This window comes from Phocoena phocoena, chromosome 10 (genome assembly GCF_963924675.1).
Source record: "Phocoena phocoena chromosome 10, mPhoPho1.1, whole genome shotgun sequence".
NCBI lineage: Eukaryota > Metazoa > Chordata > Mammalia > Artiodactyla > Phocoenidae > Phocoena > Phocoena phocoena.
In genome coordinates this window covers 14,675,036-14,687,718 of record NC_089228.1, presented here as the reverse complement: position 1 = coordinate 14,687,718, position 12,683 = coordinate 14,675,036, and the positions used below count along the sequence as shown (strand labels likewise).

The 12,683-nt window shown below is 36.4% G+C and overlaps 1 protein-coding gene across 1 annotated transcript in view; it reads left to right on the top strand.

Moving 5' to 3' along the window:
* CNTN6 (contactin 6) overlaps positions 1-12,683 on the top strand; it is a 293,831-nt gene that overhangs the window by 48,245 nt on the left and 232,903 nt on the right. The window lies entirely within an intron of this gene.

Below are 12,683 nucleotides of genomic sequence, written 5' to 3'. Positions count from 1 at the left end.
AAGTTTAGAAGGGCTTAAGAGGTCATCTAGCTTAACCTTCTACTTGGTGCAGAAATGCCCTCTATAATATTCCAGAGAAGTTGTCATCTAGCTGCTCCTTCTATATGCCTAGTCATGAAGAACTTGGTATCTCATGGAGAAACCACTTTTCTCTTTGTATGCACAATCTCACTGAATCCTTATATAAACCCATGCAGTAGATAGTACTTTTTCCATTGTCGTTATCATAAAACTAAGGCTCAGAGACAGTATTTTACTTCCTCTAAAGTCACAAAGCTATTAAGTGACTGTAAGTTTTGAGATACAAACCTAGAAAGTCTAGGTTTCAAAGCCAGTGCACTTAACCACTGGCTGGACAATTCTACTTGTTAAAATGCTCTGGGCTGATATTAAGCTAAAATTTGCTGCCCTGAAATGTCTACTCTTTGGTCCCAGTTCTGCTCTCCTGAGACACAAATAATAAGTCTAATCCTTCTTCCACAACATGGCCCTTCAAATATTTGAAGATGGTTCTCCTCTGCCTGCTAAATCCTCTCTTTCCCAGGCTAAGCATACTCATTTTTTTCCAGTGACCCTCATAAGCTCCCAGCCACTTCATCATCCTCACCCTGCTCCCTAGGAGAGGCTTTCAATTTGTCAAAATTTCTCTTAAGCCTTGATGTTGAGAAGAGAATACAACCCCCCTATGTGGTTACATAAGCGCACGTTAAGGTAGAAATAGCACATCCCTTGTTTTGGACACTATGCTTTTATTAATGCAACCTCAGTTACATCTGATTTTCAGCAACTATGTCAAAAGATAAGCAAATATTGAATGTTGGCCTAGAATCACCCCATATTGTGTTTGTTTTTCTAACTTGAAATTATGTAAAGTCTCTTTTCCCCATGCTGCTCCTATGCTGAATAAGTAGATCAATGTTTTAAACCTAAAACTTAATATGTACTTTTATTAAATACCATCTTATTAGATTTAGATATTGTTTTGGCCTATACCAATCTGTTTTGCTTTGTTTTTCTTTAATTTGACAAATTTAGTAAAGCAGAAAAAAAGAAAAATTTCCCCCAGTCTGACTGCTTTTTCTTAAGCACATAAAGAAGTAATTTTTTTTTCCTCTGATGCTCTAATACTGCTCCCAAATAAGCTTATTTATATTCCCCCAAACAAAACAAATGAACAAAATGCTTCGTATGCATAGTTGTTTCAGTAGGATCTTGCTATAAATATTCTTGTTTTCTTTAGTCCTTTTTTAAATTTGGAATACATGAAGAAGCAAAAAGAGTGAAAAGAAAACTAATCTGCTTCTTACTGTTAAACTTATCTATGCATGATATATGTATATCATATACATTATAATATATATCATACAGGTAACATAGATATCAGTAGCAAAATTCAGAAATATTTAGATTAAAAAGAATGGGGCAAATGACTATACTCCATTTGTTTTAATCAAGATTTTCTGAATTATATTTCTGAATATATCTTGTACCTGATATACTCACTCTCCCTCCCAGCTTCTTGTCATTCCAGAGGTTACTCAAATATTCAGTAGGCTTGGGCTGATAACTTCGCACTAGAAACTTCTCTCCATGCCATTCTTTAGACAGGGGTTGGCAAATTGTGGCCTTGGATTAAATGCTACCCTTGATCACTTTTTTGTAAATAAAGTTTTATTAGAACACAGCCACTCCCATTTGTTACTGTCTTGTCTATGGCTGCTTTTTTGCTACAACAGTCCTATTTAGTAGTGGCAACAGAGGCCGAATGATCTGTAAAAGCGAAAGTTATTTCCTATCTGATTCTTACAGAAAAATTTCCCAACTCCTTTCTGCTTTGGTGCTTGGTTTGCAGTCTGTCCATCTTATTATTCAACCCATTACCAAGAACTGAAACTGGCATAATTCCCTATCCCTGTGTTAAATGATACTGAAAGCAAAGTAATTTAGTTATTTGCTTTAGGAAGTATTCACTTCTATAGGACAAAACTTTCATTTCAAGAACAACATCAAGACCTACATCAAGAGTCTAACCACATGGCGCCCATCAATCTAAAGCTATTACACCATGAACTCTGCCTATTTCTAGTCAGTTCTTCATCTTGCAAGATCAACCTTAAAATCACTCAGCTCAGGCCATAAAATCCTATAAATATAATCGATAACTTGCCCTTCTGAGGTAGTACTAAGACTATTTCAACTTATAGTCTCTCTTTCTGTAGTAAGTCTAATAAAGTTAGGTTTGCCTGAACAGCAAATATTTCTTGTCACCGCTTTCAGAGATGAGAGTTGACATTACAAATCCTCCAAACTACATTATCACCCACCCTGATTCTCTTAGTCTGATTAATAGAGATACGACAGCATTTCTATGAGATATAATTACCTGCATTTTTCAGTTGGGAAAATAGGCTCACAGAGGCTGAAGCTATACTTAGGTGACAGGTCCAGTGTCACAGATCAAAAAGGGCATGCAGTAGGGAGGACTCTCTATCAGGGATCTGCCCTCAGGTCTCACTCTAGGTCATGAACTGAATAGGGATAATTATTTACTCCTTTGAGGCCTCAGTTTCCTCCCCTACGAAAGCAATATTATCTCTACACAGATGGACCCCAACGTACGATGTTTCAAATACAACTTTACTTTGAATTTTGAACCCTGATCTTCTCCCAGGTTAGCAATACGCCGTAGGCTCCTATCTCATGATGCTGGGCAGCTACGGCTCCCAGTCAGTCCCCCAATCACATAGGTAAACAACTGATACACTTACAACAATTCTGTTTTTCACTTTCAATACAATATTCAACTTATTACAAGAGATATTCAATGCTTTACTATAAAAGAGGCTTTGGGTTAGATGATTTTGCCCAGCTGTAGGCTAATGTAAATGTTCTGAACACGTTTAAAGTAGGCTAGATTAAGCTATGCCGCTCAGTAGGTTAGATGTATTAAATGCATTGTTGAATTACGATATTTTCAACTTATATTGGGGTTATTGGTGCATAACCCCATTGTAAATCGAGGAAGATCTGTACTTTCTTTCAATTCTGAAATTCATTGAAAGGATGATTTCTTATCACTTAGAAAACTAATTTCTTCACGTTGGTCTCTTTCAGCAAGACTCCACTGCCTCAAGCAAAAGCCATATGAGATAGACTATTGATGACTAGGTTAAGTTGTACAGCTTGGTTTCGCTAATAAGAAAATGTGTAGAAATGATTCTAACTATTTTCATAACAAACATATTTGCATTTATTTCATGCTGTTAACAACTTAACATGTAATCATGTCTCCTCGAAGAAAAGAAGGAATGTTTCTTCTATGATTGCATTAAACACGCTGTGTTATATCTTTCTGCTAATCTATCATCTATTATGACTGCCTATTTTGAGAGCTGGCATAACAATTATCATAAGTGATTGCATTATATTCTGAAAACAAAGACTGTGATGGCATAATTTATCTTGCTACTTTGCCTGACTTAAAGGCAGCTGGGGTTTCCTAGTCTAAATCAGATTTTTCAGATCATAAATATTTCATTTTTTAATTTATTATTGATTTAGTTTGATAGTAAATAACTCCATGAATGCTGAGGTTGGAAATCTGTTGTAAAATTATTAAGCATCTTCCCTTCTATCTGGCCACAGATTTTTATCATACTGAAATAAAACAGTGGGGCTACCTGAAGAAAATGGATTTGAGATTTTTAATTTATCTAGTGCAGTTAATTAAGTGGTCAATTAAAAACAAAAGGGCAATTAGTGCTGAGCACATTTGTTCTGATGATGAACATGCCATCTGAAAATGGATCTTAATCTCTGCTATGCAATTCTTCAATGTCAAAGCAATGTTGCTATAAGTAGAGGAAGAATAAGCCCATTAGGAGTAATGCACTTGCAACAATGATTTCCTTTCATGTTAAAGCAGCACAGTTAATACACATAGAGAGAAGCTGGCAACATTTTAAGTAATATTCCTCCATTGGTCATTATATTACCCTGTATTTATAGTGACCATTAAAGCCAATGAGTAGTTGCTTCTTTTTCCTACTACCAAAGTGAGAAAATCATTTCAGATAATGCAGAAAGGTCAAGAAACAGGTACAATATGTAATAGACCTGAGGATTTTTTTTTTTTTTTTTTTTTTTTTCTGTACGCGGGCCTCTCACTGCTATGGCCCCTCCCGCTGCGGAGCACAGGCTCCGGACGCACAGGCTCAGCGGCCATGGCTCACGGGCCCAGCCGCTCCGCAGCATGCGGGATCCTCCCGGACCGGGGCACGAACCCACGTCCCCTGCATCAGCAGGCGGACTCTCAACCACTGCGCCACCAGGGAAGCCCTACCTGAGGATTTTTATACACTGTATGTACCGATTAACAAAGTTGTCTGTCACCCAAATTGGTATCACATAGATGTATCTACAGATATTAAAGAGCATCAAGTTGAGACAGACAAGAATAGCTCCCCATGTTTTTCTTCTGTCATTCAATGTGATGTGTTAGGTTATCTTAGGCATTCTCTGTGGCTTGTAAGTGTAGTTATTGAGTACCAAGTAGAATCCTTCATGAGCCCCTTTCAAAGCCTTGTTAACAAAGCTGTACGTGCACATCCACCCACCGTTGTGTTTAAGCAAATGTTGCTAGTTCTCAGTGCAAAGAGAAGTTGGAAGGTACTTTTGTAAAAGCTAAACAGCAGAGATGCATTCCATCTCTCTTTTGGTATCACTCATCGTCTCCCATGTCTGCTAGGCCCACCACAATTTAACATGGCGACAACCTCCCAGAATTACTCTATTACCTAAAGTCGAGCCAATACTTAACTTCCTAATCATTCCTGGTTTACAAGCATTTGTAGCACATTCATAGACTGACGAATGGTTTTATGGCCAAGAAATAGATTGAGTGATGGCTTTCTATTTGAAAAAAAAAATGGGTTATTCTGAACCAAATGAAGGAAACGTTTGTGTTGTGTGGGTTAAGAACAATCAGTCTTAGGTACAAACTCACAGACACAGCAATCATCTCTAAACTCTTCTCTCTTGTGCCATCTGGGGGGTCAGATGCTGACTGGGGACACGTGGTAAGAAGATACCCTATTAAGGTACGATACAGTCCGAAGCTACTTCAAAATCAAGACCCATTTATTTTTTCTGCTAAACATGTGCAATTCTTGCTGAGTATGTATACAGGGGGTTAGAGAAATAGAGTTCCACATTCCTTTACCTGAAATCTTCACAGCCAAATGTCTTTTGACTTTAGAATATACTAGACCAGAGATCAGCAACAGAACTTCCAAAAGCCCTAAGGTTATAAAGGGCCAGATAGTAAATATTTTCGGTTTTGAGGGCCATATGGTCTCTGGCACAACTATTCAACTCTGCGTTTGTAGCACAAAAGCAACCATAGACAGTACATAAATAAATAGGTATGCTGGGTTCCAGTGAAACTTTACTTACAAAAACAGGCAGGAGACTGAATTTGATCAAAAGACTTCAGTTTGCTGATCCCTACTTTGGTCTTTAGAAAGGCAATGTTCAAATTTACACGTATTTAGACAATACCTTCGGTGGGCTGAACAGCTCTATTATCAACCAACACTTTCTGTTCAACAGCAAAACCTAAATATTCATGCTAAGTTAGATGAAACAGACTAAACAACCTCACATTAATTTGGTGCAGATTTTACCACCAAATTAATGTTGCCACTCAACTTACAAGGGTATTTCAACTTTCAGAGATTTAAAAAAAATTGGGGGTGGGGATTACAAGAAAGAGATTGTGTACCTACACATACTCTTGTGTTGAAGTGTTTGAAATTGTTACTTTTGCACTGAGAAATTCCATGAGAGGAAAAAGAAACACATATGGTCTGGAGGGGACAAGCTTGTCCAGTAATAATAGAACAATAACCTCAGCAGCTGGGTTATGAACCAAGACACCCACTTCTTCAGGCCAAAATGATATTTAAAGATTGCATGGTTTATAAACCTCATCTAAAACAAAGTGCTGGTGATGCATTTTTGAAACTTTTTTAGAGCTTCGGGAAGTTCTTTTAAGTTAAGTTTGTATACTGGCCTCTTTTATTTTGCCTCAAGCAATCTTTAGGATTCTAGGAACCTAGAAATAATTCCTGTGGCTATTTTGCGTGTCAGTGCCCAGCATAAATTTTAGCTACTGAATATTTCTATCCCTTTTTCCTGTGAGTAAATAACCAGACTCTTCTTATCTAGATTGTTCTCATTGAGCCAGTGTATTCTCCTTCCTCAGGCAATTTAAACTTTTACAAATGGAACTTTTTCGAATGGCAACTGATGCATAAATATTAGCTATCTAGGCTGTCTTTATAGAGCATTGCAAAATAAAATATCTCTTGGACTTGGCCCTCATTAGAGGATGTTGATAAGCAATCAGATGATAAAGGGAAATATGTGTTATGAAGTTAGATACCTGGTTGAATCAAACAATCTTAGATTATCAGAGCTGGAAGAAATTTAAGGGTGATCTCTAGGTCAAACCCTTTCTTCTTCATAGGAGGAAGCTGACAATCATTGTGACTATAAATGAAATACCCAATATTAATAAGCTGGTTAAGAGAAAGACAGTAGTAGAAGCAAAGTCTCTAGATTCCCAGTTTAGTCTTTTTCTTGATAATACTAGATTGGTTGGTTGTCAAATACAAACCAGACACTTACTTACTGAATACCTATGAGCTCTACATTACATACCATACCATGTATTAGGAGCAAGCATTACATACAGTTTTATCTTCAAGATAATGTACAAAAATGCTGGCAATATAATGGAGTCTTTGATAAATACGAGGCTCAAGGGGTATATATCATGTCAGTTTGCACTGGAGTCTTTAAGAAAAACTTTATATAAATTCAGGCTGAAAAATGAATACACTAGTCAGATGATTTTGTTTGCAAGAGACCAAAAAAATTACAACCCAAACTGGATCGGGCAAAGATTTTGTCTTATTCATTCACATCTGGGAATTCCAGATTTTAAGCATGGCATTTCATAATGTCATGATATCAGCTATGACTACAGGTTCTTTAGATGGAGGAACACAACATAATAACACTCAGATATGTGAAACTGGGATATATGAAGCAAAACTCTTGTTTCCTACAGATCCAAATGAGAGAAGGGGTATTCAGAGAAGTACACCCAGGGACAGGATAATAGCAAGCTGGGACTTATGTATGACAAGTATGTATGGACAGGATAAGAGCAGCTAATGTATGGCAAGTGAGGTAGTGTTAGCTAAGTTTCGAGGGCATCCTTGAGATTGAGTATTTTGAATAATTCTGTCAGCCCTAGGAAGAAGGGCCATTCCTGGTTGTTAGGTAACTGGAGGCCTCTGGAAATTGCTTTGTGTGCATTATAACCCAGAAGTGTCAGGGCCTGATAAGGGAAGAAGTTGGGGTGGGGACTCAGGAAACTATCTGCTAAGGGGAATTGAGAGTTTTTAGCCATGCTTTCAAAATTGGGTCAAGACAGGACTTGCAAAATTTTGAATTACATTGGATCAACAGATTATATCTTAACAACTTAACTGTCTTAATATTATTGACAAATGTCTTGGCTTTGTTGTCACTGGTTTGGCTTAGGCTACATGCCCATCCTTTTACAAAACATTGTAGCCAGGGGAATTAATTCCTGATTGACATAGCCCTGGTCACATCCTCATCCCTGGAGCTAGGAGGTAAAAGAAATCTCACTCTCATTATATGGACTGAGGGTGTGTAGGGAGATGGTTCCTAAAAAAACAAAGACAAAAACAAAAAACCACAGAGCTTTTATCAGAAGAAGGGGGAAGAATTGTTTGGTCGGAAAAAATAATGAATGCCCATCAGATAAATTGGTAATTATAAGTTTTTACTTTGTACTCCACCCCTTCCATTCTCCACATCAGCCAGTAATGTTTGTACAATGTATATTAAATTCAGTCTGTCCTGCTTAAAAATCCTCATTATAATGTGGAAGTACAACATCCATACTCGTCAACATGGCCCACAGTTTAACCTCTTTGTCCTTCTCCAACCTTGTCTTATGTCACTGTCCTTCTGAATAGCAAACTGGATCTTTGTCAGGTCTTTGCAAATGCAAACTCAGGCCTGCTTCAGGACCTTGTCACACTCTCTCCCTTTTGCTTAGACAGCTAGTAGTCTCCTTCTACATCTTACCTATCTTAATCCCTGCTCTCCTATGCTCCCTACCTCATGTACATGTACTCTTTGCCTGGCTAAAGCATACTCATTTTTCAAGCCTCCGTTCAAAAATACTACTTGAACCACACCTCATAGATTGCACTTGTTTTCTTCAAAGTATTACCATATTTACCACACCTAACTATTTATCAGTGTTTGCGTGTGTGTGTGTGTGTGTGTGTGTGTTTGATTTTGCTGTTTTTCTTAGAAGTCTGTATCTCTTAAAAGATGGCAAGACCTCAAGGGTAGAAATGAAGGGTTTTAGATTCACTACTAACACCAAAGTACCTAATGTCTGGCAGAGAATAAATATAAATAAATAAATATTTCTTGAAAAAATATAAATTAATGAATGGATACAGTGGATAATTTCACTTAAATATAGGGGATTAGAGCTTAGAACCTGTGGTGTCAAAGAGAATGCAAAGACGATGTAAGATATGACAGAATTTCTGGTAGGACGTTGTCAAATCAGCATAGCATATTGACCTGAATATTGTTTATTTTCTTTTTGATTTTTATTCTTAGATTAAATTTGAAAGCATTTAACTTGGATTTTATAAAGACTTAAAGTTGAATATGGTCACTTTTTGGGGTTTAAGTTGAAGTAACTAGTAACAGAAAGAAATTAAAGATTTTTACAATTTAAAAATATATCAGGAAATGATCAAAAAGAAATTTTTTTTTACTAGACTTACACTTAAAATCCACATGCTTCCAAGCGATATTTGAAGTTGCAAGACAATACATTTACACTAAGTTAAAAGTTTCCAAAGGGTCCTATCATTTGATATAAAATAATTTTATCAAATGTGACCTACGTGAGTTTATTATTCTATACTTTTTTGAGATTATGAGCTTTATGAGCTGCTTACTAGATTTCACTTTTGGAGTAAAGGCTGAACAAACACTTTATCTTGATTTCATTTATCACTGGAAAGCTTAAATGTCAAAATAAATTAGAGAAAATTGTGATGTGATCACAAAGGAAATGTATGTCTCATACTTGAAAGATAATACTACCAGAAATTGAGTTCCAGGAGAAATTTTATACCACAATATTAATTTTAGTTCTAGTAACAATAGGAAAATAATGTTTCCCAATGAATATATTCTCAATATATTGAGAATAATACTGATTAAAAAAACACTTAAATATCCATGAAATGTATAAAATCACTGTTAATATATATAAGATAGAGTAATATTTTACCTTATTCCTAATGGTGTAAAATCAAAAATAAAAGTCACCAACAGAATTGTGGGAGTTAATTTAACATGTTTTTAAACCTCTCTAACATTTTTCAAAAAGAACCAAATATAAAATTATACTCAAGAATTTGGAAGAAATGGACAAATTCTTAGAAATGCACAACCTGCCAAGACTGAATCATGAAGAAATAGAAAATATGAACAGACCAATCACAAGCACTGAAATTGAAACTGTGATTAAAAATCTTCCAACAAACAAAAGCCCAGGACCAGATGGCTTCACAGGAGAATTAGATCAAACGTTTAGAGAGGAGCTAACACCTATCCTTCTCAAACTCTTCCAAAATATAGCAGAGGGAGGAACAATCCCAAATTCCTCCTACGAGGCCACCATCACCTTGATACCAAAACCAGACAAGGATGTCACAAAGAAAGAAAACTACAGGCCAATATCACTGATGAACATAGATGCAAAAATCCTCAACAAAATACTAGCAAACAGAATCCAACAGCACATTAAAAGGATCATACACCATGATCAAATGGGGTTTATTCCAGGAATGCAAGGATTCTTCAATATATGCAAATCTATCAATGTGATAAATCATATTAACAAATTGAAGGAGAAAAACCATATGATCATCTCAATAGATGCAGAGAAAGCTTTCGACAAAATTCAACACCCATTTATGATAAAAACCCTCCAGAAAGTAGGCATAGAGGGAACTTTCCTCAACATAATAAAGGCCATAAATGACAAGCCCACAGCCAACATCATCCTCAATGGTGAAAAACTGAAAGCATTTCCACTAAGATCAGGAACAAGACAAGGTTGCCCACTCTCACCACTCTTATTCAACATAGTTTTGGAAGTTTTAGCCACAGCAATCAGAGAAGAAAAGGAAATAAAAGGAATCCAAATCGGAAAAGAAGAAGTAAAGCTGTCACTGTTTGCAGATGACATGATACTATACATAGAGAATCCTAAAGATGCTACCCGAAAACTGCTAGATCTAATCAATGAATTTGGTAAAGTAGCAGTATACAAAATTAATGCACAGAAATCTCTGGCATTCCTATACACTAATGATGAAAAATCTGAAAGTGAAATCAAGAAAACACTCCCATTTACCATTGCAACAAAAAGAATAAAATATCTAGGAATAAACCTACCTAAGGAGACGAAAGACCTGTATGCAGAAAATTATAAGACACTGATGAAAGAAATTAAAGATGATACAAATAGATGGAGAGATATACCATGTTCTTGGATTGGAAGAATCAACATTGTGAAAATGACTCTACTACCCAAAGCAATCTACAGATTCAATGCAATCCCTATCAAAGTACCACTGGCATTTTTCACAGAACTAGAACAAAAAATTTCGCAATTTGTATGGAAACACAAAAGACCCTGAATAGCCAAAGCAATCTTGAGAACGAAAAAAGGAGCTGGAGGAATCAGGCTCCCCGACTTCAGACTATACTACAAAGCTACAGTAATCAAGACAGTATGGTACTGGCACAAAAACAGAAAGATAGATCAATGGAACAGGATAGAAAGCCCCAAAATAAACGCACATATGGACACCTTATCTTTGATAAAGGTAGCAGGAATGTACAGTGGAGAAAGGACAGCCTCTTCAGTAAGTGGTGCTGGGAAAACTGGACAGGTACATGTAAAAGTATGAGATTAGATCACTCCCTAACACCATACACAAAAATAAGCTCATAATGGATTAAAGACCTAAATGTATGGCCAGAAACTATAAAACTGTTAGAGGAAAACATAGGCAGAACACTCTATGACATAAGTCACAGCAAGATCCTTTCTGACCCACCTCCTAGAGTAATGGAAATAAAAACAAAAATAAACAAATGGGACCTAATGAAACTTCAAAGCTTTTGCACAGCAAATGAAACCATAAACAAGACCAAAAGACAACCCTCAGAATGGGAGAAAATATTTGCAAATAAAGCAACTGACAAAGGATTAATCTCCAAAATTTACAAGCAGCTCATGCAGCTCAATAACAAAAAAACAAACAAACCAATCCAAAAATGGGCAGAAGACCTAAATAGACATTTCTCCAAAGACGATATACAGACTGCCAACAAACACATGAAAGAATGCTCAACATCATTAATCATTAGAGAAATGCAAATCAAAACTACAATGAGATATCTCACACCAGTCAGAATGGCCATCATCAAAAAATCTAGAAACAACAAATGCTGGAGAGGGTGTGGAGAAAAGGGAACACTCTTGCACTGCTGGTGGGAATGTGAACTGGTTCAGCCACTATGGAGAACAGTATGGAGGTTCCTTAAAAAACTACAAATAGAACTACCATATGACCCAGCAATCCCACTACTGGGCATATACCCTGAGAAAACCAAAATTCAAAAAGAGTCATGTACCAAAATGTTCATTGCAGCTCTATTTACAATAGCCCGGAGATGGAAACAACCTAAGTGCCCATCATCAGATGAATGGATAAAGAAGATGTGGCACATATATACAATGGAATATTACTCAGCCATAAAAAGAAACGAAATTGAGCTATTTGTAATGAGGTGGATAGACCTAGAGTCTGTCATACAGAGTGAAGTAAGTCAGAAAGAAAAAGACAAATACCATATGCTAACACATATATATGGAATTTAAGAAAAAAAAAATGTCATGAAGAACCTAGGGGTAAGACAGGAATAAAGAGGCAGACCTACTGGAGAACGGACTTGAGGATATGGGGAGGGGGAAGGGTGAGCTGTGACAGGGCGAGAGAGTCATGGACATATACACACTAACAAACGTAGTAAGGTAGATAGCTAGTGGGAAGCAGCCGCATGGCACAGGGATATTGGCTCGGTGTTTTGTGACAGCCTGGAGGGGTGGGATAGGGAGGGTGGGAGGGAGGGAGATGCAAGAGGGAAGACATATGGGAACATATGTATATGTATAACTGATTCACTTTGTTATAAAGCAGAATCTAACACACCATTGTAAAGCAATTATACCCCAATAAAGATGTTAAAAAATAAATAAATAAATAAATAAAATAAAATTATACTCATGAAAGTTTTAATCCACATAGAATACATTCAATTGAATTGTACTCCAGCCCATAAACTACTACAGCAAATGACATGTATTTCTAAGGTATGAATTGAAATTATGGAAATATGAACTGAAATTATGGAAATTTACAAACTACACATATATATATATAAAGTAGACCTTTAGGTTGCTTTATTTA